Source organism: Mandrillus leucophaeus, unplaced genomic scaffold (genome assembly GCF_000951045.1).
Source record: "Mandrillus leucophaeus isolate KB7577 unplaced genomic scaffold, Mleu.le_1.0 Scaffold921, whole genome shotgun sequence".
In the NCBI taxonomy this organism is placed as follows: domain Eukaryota; kingdom Metazoa; phylum Chordata; class Mammalia; order Primates; family Cercopithecidae; genus Mandrillus; species Mandrillus leucophaeus.
In genome coordinates, this window is record NW_012110042.1 from 855,952 (window position 1) to 864,644 (window position 8,693).

Sequence of the window (8,693 nt, forward strand, 5' to 3'; positions counted from 1 at the left end):
ACACAAAATAGCAAAATTCTGAAGGTCTCCCTTTCCCCTGAATCTTGCCTAAGTTACACACTTGAAGTGAAACAGAACAGACAAAATTTAGTGCCAACTACAGCCTGAGCTTCTGGCTAGGACAAGCATTGGCCTGGTTCCCAGAAGACTGTAATTCTAAAGAAGGTGTGTTTCAAAGAGAGAAGCGCATGTATAGCTTTTGAGCATCAAACGCAGCCTTTGGCTCAGAAGGGGAAGCCAGGGTTGCAGAGTAAGAACCAGAAGTTTGCTCATCACTGCCGGGCAGAGCTATTGTTTATTACTTTCAGAGTTCCAATGTACTTTTCAAAATCAAACTATTCAACCCATCACAAATCCCCAAACCTCAAACACCCTATGTGAAAGCCTCCCTGTTCTTTAAATCAAGAGCATGTATAAACCAGGATACCAGTTTCAACTTTGGGCAGAGTGTCCCTAATGCTAAGGGCTTAAAAGTTGTTTCAATGGTGAGAAATTCAAGTCACCTTCCCCGTTATTGTCTAAGGATATCCCTATGCCCACTGCCACTGGGCTAAGAAGCTGGAGGCATATATTCAGATGTCTTCTCCCTGACCTCCTATTTCTGGCATTATAAAGGGATATATTAAGTTGGAAATTCTCATCAGTTTCTCACCTGCAGTTCTCGGTACTTCCTTACACCTATGTGAGAGGGCTCTAAGAGTTAGAAAAATCACCCCAGCCAACTGAAAGGGAAAGTGAGTCAAAGCCACCACATGAGTCCAACTTACTTTCTCCTAGGAATGATTATCTCACATTATTTTATTCAATAAACATTTATTGACAGTATTATCTGTCAGGTACTACATACATATGTGTGAGATATGGTCTTTGCCCTCAACATGTTCCATCTAGAAAAGTCAAATGACGAGTAAGATTCAAATATCATCAGGTCAGTCCTTAAGATATAAGTTTGAGAAGTACTACATTGAAATCAAACTTATTTTTGAGAGACACAGAGAAGAAAATTATTTTGCTTAGTTTTGATAATCTACTATGTGAGCTCCTATTTCAAACACTCCTATGGAATCAGCTCTGAAGCTTCAGGGGCATCCGCATTTCATATGAAGAGCGGTAGAGTTAAGGTAATACCAAAAAAATCCCCGAAGTGGTCGAAATGCTGGTTCCAATGTGTGTAAGTTCCTGAGCTGAACTCTCAAGGCACTTTTAATGAGTCTTCTGGGAAGCTGAGGAGCATCCCAAAGAGGCAGCTGACAACGCCAACAACCTCAGCTTTGTTCCAAGCCATAAGGACAAACTGCAGGCTGGAAACTTAATCTCTTAGTAGTTTGTGGACTTGTAATGAAAAGAGATAGTGTGGCTTGGAGGCCTGGCCTTCTATATCAGGGCTTTAAAACCCAGGATTCATGAGTTTCAGAAGTCCCATAAATCCTCTAACAGAGTATGCAAATTCCTGTGCTCCTGAATTTTCCTGAGGAAAGAACCAGGATTTTCATTAAATTCTTAAAAGGACCTCTGACTCAAAGAGTAAGAACCATTGTTCTACGGTCTCTAATCCAGTGATTCTCAAGAGCATTCCCTCAAACAGGCAAAAAAGAAGCATATTCCAATTCTCTGTCTTCTACACAAATCTGTCTACTTATTGACCTCTCTTCTAAAATTAGAAACAAAGACGGGGATGTGCATTTTGAAAATTCAAGGTGAATCTCTTTTCTACATCTCCAAAATAAAGCTAACAGTCATGAGTACCTGAAGTCTTTTCCTTAAAGTCTTTGAGGAAGGAGAAGGGGTGGGTCTGGTCAAAGAGGGCAGATCAGAATCTCTGTCCTATTAACTTTTTTTTGAGACGGAGTCTCGCTCTATCGCCAGGCTGGAGTGCAGTGGTGCGATCTTGGCTCACTGCAACCTCCGCCTCCCAGGTTCAAGCGATTCTCCTGCCTCAGCCTCCTGAGTAGCTGGGACTACAGGCACGCGCCATCATGCTCGGCTAATTTTTGTATTTTTAGTAGAGCGGGGTTTCACCAGGCTGGCCAGGATGGTCTTGATTTCCTGACCTCATGATCCACCCGCCTCGGCCTCCCAAAGTGCTGGGATTACAGGCATGAGCCATCGTGCCCGGCCTGTCCTATTAACTTTTATGATAGGTCTCTCTCTCGCTCTCTCTTTTTCCCCCTGATTTTTGGAACCACAAAGGAAACAGGTCATGGCCCAAAAACTCTGATGTGAGGTCAAGCCAGTCCTGGGGGAAAAGGGACGAAGTACTTCCCATTATGCACATGGAAACCTATGTCCCAAAGGTTCACCTTAATACAATTAGTAAGTACTAGAAGAGTTGGAGCCATTTATTAAAAACAGAACTTCCACAATCCTCTCATTGCTCAAAACTCAGTATGAACAGCTTCATTCAGGAGGTCTAAGTGAATGAAAGATGGTTACACTTATCTCCTCCAGCCTCCTGCCCCTTTACTTTGTTACTCACAGATTTACCATCTAGCTCACACTGAGCCACGCATTATTGTGGATCAGCACAGTAGTATTTTCCTTGGCACACAGGCTCAGAGGGATTCCACTAATGCCATCGTACACTCGCAGGTTCCGGAGAAAAGAGAAAAACATGTCAACAACAGGGTGTGCTCTTGCTGGGCAGTTCCTCAAACTGTGAAGAAGTAAGCCTGAGGCAGGTCCAAGATGAACAGCATGGAACAGAGAGCAGTCTCAGACCCCTCCTGTTTAACACACCTCATTTCCATCACACAACTGAGTACAGGCTGTCCACTTTAAAACAAGTGAACTGGCTAGGGCTGGTAGGGGAGAACATGTTAAGCCCATTAAGCCCCACAGGTTAAGTACACAGGCACATTAGCAGAGGCATTGGGGCTTTTATGGTAAGAAAGCAGGAGCACACTTGGAGAGTCTTGTACCTGTGGTTCTCAAACGCACTTTCCCGATCTCTACCCCAGGATTCCAAATACTACCTTTCACCAGTAGTTTATTAAACTTTTTACTTTGTGTCCCATTTGGGTAGTAAATGATTAAGTCGCCCAGTGTATACTGCTAAGCAGTATCAATCATTATCTACATTCTGAGAGTAAGGCACCAGGCTAAATCCTTTAGAAAAATTAAACAGAGATAGAAACAAAAATGAAACCAGCCTGAGTCTCTCAATAAAGGCATGGATGCTCTACTCTAGTTCTATGAGTGGCATGCAGCAAAGGCCACATGCTTCTACAGGAGAAAATCAGTTATACACAATTAGGAGCAAGCTGTTAAGAGCAAAAAAAAATAGTACCTGCAGGGATGTGGGGCGGGGTGCTGGAGTACATATCTAAAATGATAAAGTCACAGTTCAGCAGTCTTTGGAATTATTTAATGTAATTCAAGGATTCTAGTTTGGGAAAACCCCCAAACACCTGCAGTTTAAGGAAATAAACTCCTGGACTGAGACTGGCCCACTGTCTGACAAATACCCACATTCTATGAGTGCATTATGTATTATGGGGGACGAATGGGGGAATGGTAAGGTAGAGGACATCTCAACTCCACCAAAAGCTCTAAGATTTCTATCTACATACCCCGCCCCCGTAATCAACAAAATGTTTTGGGGTTCAGTAGCTGTAAGCTCTATATAAAATAACATTTTTGTCAGAAAAAAAATTTTCCTATTGAAAAGACATTCCAATACAAACTTCTTTGTTTTGGTTTTTTAACATTTCAAAATTAGGCTCTCATTTGCACTATCGTGTTGCATCATCCAGAGAGTTATAAATAGGGTGGCCACATAAACCAGGGTAACTTTCAGAGTTGCGGAGGCACTCATTGGACTGCATGCTAGGATAACACGTATAAACCAGAATTGCACCAGGCAAACCAGAATATATGGTCACTCTAGGTACAAAATAAGCCACTAATTTATATTTACTAAATGCTAATCCTCTCAACCATCTATAGAGGTAGCACTATCATTGTTCCCCATTTTATAGATGAGAAAAGGACGCTCACTTGTTGAATGTCCCACAACTAGTAGATGGTAGAGACTAAAGGTAAAACTGACTCCAAAAATCAAGTGCCTAACTTACGTTGTACTACTACTCACAGTTTTAGGAACAGAAACGGGAAGTTAAAGGGGTCTCATGTAACAGCCAAGCAACAGTGGGACAAAAGAACTACTTGAGTGAGTCAAAGGAAAATATGGAATCAGAAGAGGAAAGGCAACTGCAATTCTGTGTGAATTTTTATTAACTGCTTACTACACAACAGGCACTGATAGTATTGACAATAATCAAAAGGAAAATTTGTGGTAAGAATTTGTCTTCAACTTGGGATTCTCAGATGAAAAAACTCTGGTCTATGCACACAGGTTGTCCTTCACACATGATAGGAATGCATCTGACGCACCTTATTAGCATGTGTTCTGAGTTACTACTCAGTTCTGAATTATAATAAAATGTGTCCAGTATAATCAGGGTTGACATTCTTTCTAAAAATGCAATACTCACATTCCCAAACTTGAGAAACAGGTAGGTATAAATGATTCTCCTTTACTCGCCAGTTCCTTTAAAACAACCCCAAGAGGGCATTAAAGTGCTTATTTACAGATCATTAACTACTTGGAGTGGCAGAGTACACTTGCTAGGAGTCACAGGCAACTAAAGACCTGCATGTTTCCATGTATCAAATAGCTTTTATAGACAACTTTCCAAGAATACTATATTGAGGGTGGGCATGGTGGCTCATGCCTGTAATCCCAGCACTTCGGGAGGCCGAGGTGGGAAATCGCTTGAGCCCAGGAGTTCGAGACAAGCCTGGGCAACACAGGGATTTCCCCATCTCTATAAAAAATAAAAATACATTTTAAAAAAGAATATTATATTGGGTAAAACACTCTGGATTCAAATGACACACTCCTGATAAAAGAAAAGGTATATCTTTGTAACCTTGGCAGCAAAAGATCTAGACAACTACTGATCTAGAAATCTTCTAACAGATTTCTTTCTGTTACAAGCTAAATGTCTAAAGGAACTTAGAACAAAGTAATCTGGAAACTAGAGTGTAACTAACTAAACCAAACAAGAAAAAGAGAGGTAATTAATATCTGTGGAGAAATCTTAAAAAGAGGATCTTCTTACACCCCAACTCCTGTTTCAAAGACTGCTACTAAAACAGTAGCCACTCTAAAGAGAATCAAGAGATACTAATGATGTGAAGATAGGAAATGCCAACCTATGAAATCTCCTTTCAGTGATTCTGACAAGTCCTGGTGTAAATTCTATACAATTGCACCAAAAATTAACCATAAGATAACTTTTATGAGAAAACGAGAAACCCGGATTTTATCTATCAGGTTAACAGCCAAGCTGTACCCATTGGGGCTCTACTTGATGTGCTTCCTAAGTCTCAGCTGACCCTTTTGATGAATTAGTGCCACATAGCTTCATTCAAATAAAGAATATCCTATAAACAAAAGTAGTTTCTTTTGCGCTCTTCTCCTTCCCCACATATTGCTGGTGGGTCTGACTGCACAGATCCTAGGTCAAAATGTTTAATGGATCACTCTGGAGAGTGCTCTTAATGTTCAGAAGTTCAGAGAACAGCAAACGTTCTGATAGGCCTTCCAGAGAAACATGCTTATTGTAAGAGCTCTCCAACAAGTTGGAGATTTGGGTTTATATTATGAAAAAAGAATAAACTTGACACAGTGTCAATTTCTAAAGGTCCAAGGACAGTTATCACTCCTGTTACACAAAGTAGCAGAAAAAGAGGCATAAATAACCAGCGGTTATGGGGAACTACATTACTTACTTGGTTTGACTGATAACTGCCAACATTAAACAAGGATCTTCTTCAGTTGTGGTAGACTTAACTCTTATAACTCAAGGATTCCTTTTCTTACCTCAAATTTTCCTAGCCACACCATCTGAAATCACCAGTGACAGTCGTGAACAAGCCTTGCAATGTGAATTATACTACAGCTATTAAGATAGTCCCGTGAAAAATTCTTTTAGAACTCTGTGTCAGGAAAAGTTGTCCTCTTGAGGAACTGACATGTATTATTTCCCATGCCTGCTAAGGAGACTGTAACTATGATTCTTTTTATCCTCTGGTTGCTAAAAGTTTAAAGTTGCATGTGATCAACCTCATCAACTATCTTAGCCCTCGAGGTTAACAATATTTTTTCATTCTTTCTATAGTTTTTACTTCCTCTTATATCACATACAGGTTCTGTGTTATAAGCCACTTCAAATGCCCACTGAAGAATATAAATACACAAATAAGACTTTTAAAAAATTACACTTGCTATCTTAACTCCCCAACATGCCCCTATCTCCACCTGTTCCAAAAAATAGGCACGTATTTGGCAGATGAGATGGAGGTACAAAAGCTAATTAATTTGCTCAAGGTCATACCCCTTTAGTTGACTTCTCGACACCCAGATATCCGAAATCTTCAATCAAACCAACAAGTCCTATTTTGTTCACAGCAGTGTGACAGACCTTGGCATAGGAAACTGAGTAAGTCATGATTATAGTTGAAGAATCTAGATATTTATACTTTTAATTGATGGACATCCACTCTATCTCAAACAAAGCAAACAAAATGAATAAAAACTGACTCTATCTCAAACAAAGCAAACAAAATGAATAAAAGCTGACCAGAAAGTGACACTGGGATCTGATCTAATTGAGGATCATCAAGGTCACCCTGAAGTAACCTATATCCTCTGGTATCAAGAACATCCTCAATTCCTGAGGCCGGCCTCAGGGCTTCAGAATAATCCAAGGATTATTATCTAGAGCCAGGGTAGAATTCTCATAGGTGAAGGACTGCACCATTTGAAGAGGTCTTTTTCTACACCATTAAGTACCATGCCAAGTTACTTTTTTCCCTCTTACCTTTCCCAAGCTTTCTCACATTATCAACACATGGCAGAGGTACAAAAGTGACTTAAGTCATAATGTTCAATTCAGCACTTCTGAAAAACAGACTAGGACTTGCTATGTGACCTTGACTAGTCCTCAACTGATCCATTAACTAAATAAATGTCTTTTATCATCACTAGGGAAAGGGTAATTAGTCATCATAAAACACTTTATTACAAAGTACTACGTAAATGCTGAACAATAAAACCCAGAAGAGAAAGATTAATAAGAAACACGGTGGGGCACATTTACTGGCAAATGGAAACTTAAAACGGGGTCTTCCCACATTCCTGGCAAAGCCTGCTTCTTTTAGCTAATGCAATGTAAGTCTAAAATCATCAGCACTTGACCTGACAATAATACACATAAGTAATATTCCTCCTGGGAAGAAGAGGGGAAAAGGGATAGTTATTCCTGGTAGGTAGCTATATGGACATCTCAGTTACTAGTTAGCCAGGTGGGCAATTAATATTTGAGTACCTACTATATGCTGGGTACAACGCTAGGCACACTGGATACAAAGGTGAACAAGAATTCCTTCCTTAATGAGTTTTTACAATCTACAATATAGACTTTGTCTTATCAACAGAGGTACTTTCAAGAATAGAGATTTACTAACATAAAGGCAAGTAAGAGCAAAGATGTCAGAGTCTAGGAAATTCAGGTATTAGGGCTTTTCCATTCTTTCCTCTAACTCACCTAAGGTCCCACTCTCAATCATTCTGCTTATAAGGACTGACTGTTTCTCCAAAGAATAGTGCAGATTGCAAAGGGTCATTGTCCCAACAAAGCAGTCAACTGAACTGACAGCACTAAAGTTAATCAGATGCCTCAGAGTCAAGGGATCTTCCACAACCTTTTAAAGAATTAAATTCTTAATTTTGTGAAAAAACAGAATGAAAGCACACAATGGCGACTTGTCTTTTTAATCCTGCATTTGATTTCTGGAGTGGCAGGTTAATTCACTTAAAAAAAAAAAAAAAGCCATCTCTCCCACTTAAGACAGCTTAACTAGTTGAAGCCTCAAGGACTTAACTATTCCTGCAGCCCTTGCTTTGTTCAGCCCTGCATCCTATTAAACACTGCATACAGGCAGAGACAGCTTTGTAAGACTCCGTCTTTATAGAGAAGGGAGACATTTATCTGGGTTCTCACTGGCTTCAGGAAGGTCACCTCTTTGTAAAGGTTCTCTGATCTACTGCTAACTGGGTGCCAGGTGTATGGACAATCAAGATGTGGTTGGCAGTAAATGATCAGAAAGCAATAAGGATCCCAATTCCACCACTCAGAGAGCTAGTGAGACTAACATCTTCAAAGGTTGCCATTTATGAGAGAATTCTAAGGGTGTCCTTTGAGCTCAACCCACAGCACAATAGATCAAACTTGTTCTGCCTCAAAAGTACAGTCAAGAGTGAGCAATCTTTCCTTACCACCCACCACTCCAACCCACCCAAGCTCCTTTCTCCAGGGATGCCTAAGTAATCTATTCACATGACTCTAGGATCCACCTGTATCCATGACAGTGTCTGCTGTCACCACCCTCCAAATGTCAATTTCTTACATATTTCGGAGTAACTGGAAGGCTGTAGAAAGTGAAAATCACAGATTTTCAATTTCATGTTACTCTCATTGCTTTCACCTGTATATCAGAGCTAGCTTCACGCATTCTTTTCTCTTGCCTCCCAGCTATCACGCAGTTGTTGGATAAACCGACCACTGCTCCCAAAGATCTGACGGAAGTTCTGCCAGATTTACCCACTCAAATGAAAGGAGATTTTC

The 8,693-nt window shown here is 40.3% G+C and overlaps 1 protein-coding gene across 1 annotated transcript in view; it reads right to left on the reverse strand.

The window, feature by feature from the left end:
• AHCYL1 (adenosylhomocysteinase-like 1) overlaps positions 1 to 3,315 on the reverse strand; it is a 37,892-nt gene extending 34,577 nt beyond the window's left edge. Inside the window, exon 1 of the mRNA XM_011969968.1 lies at positions 3,287 to 3,315. The gene's annotated coding sequence lies outside the window, so the exon portion shown is untranslated. The remainder of the gene's footprint in view (positions 1 to 3,286) is intronic.
• Positions 3,316 to 8,693: the final 5,378 nt, after the last annotated feature.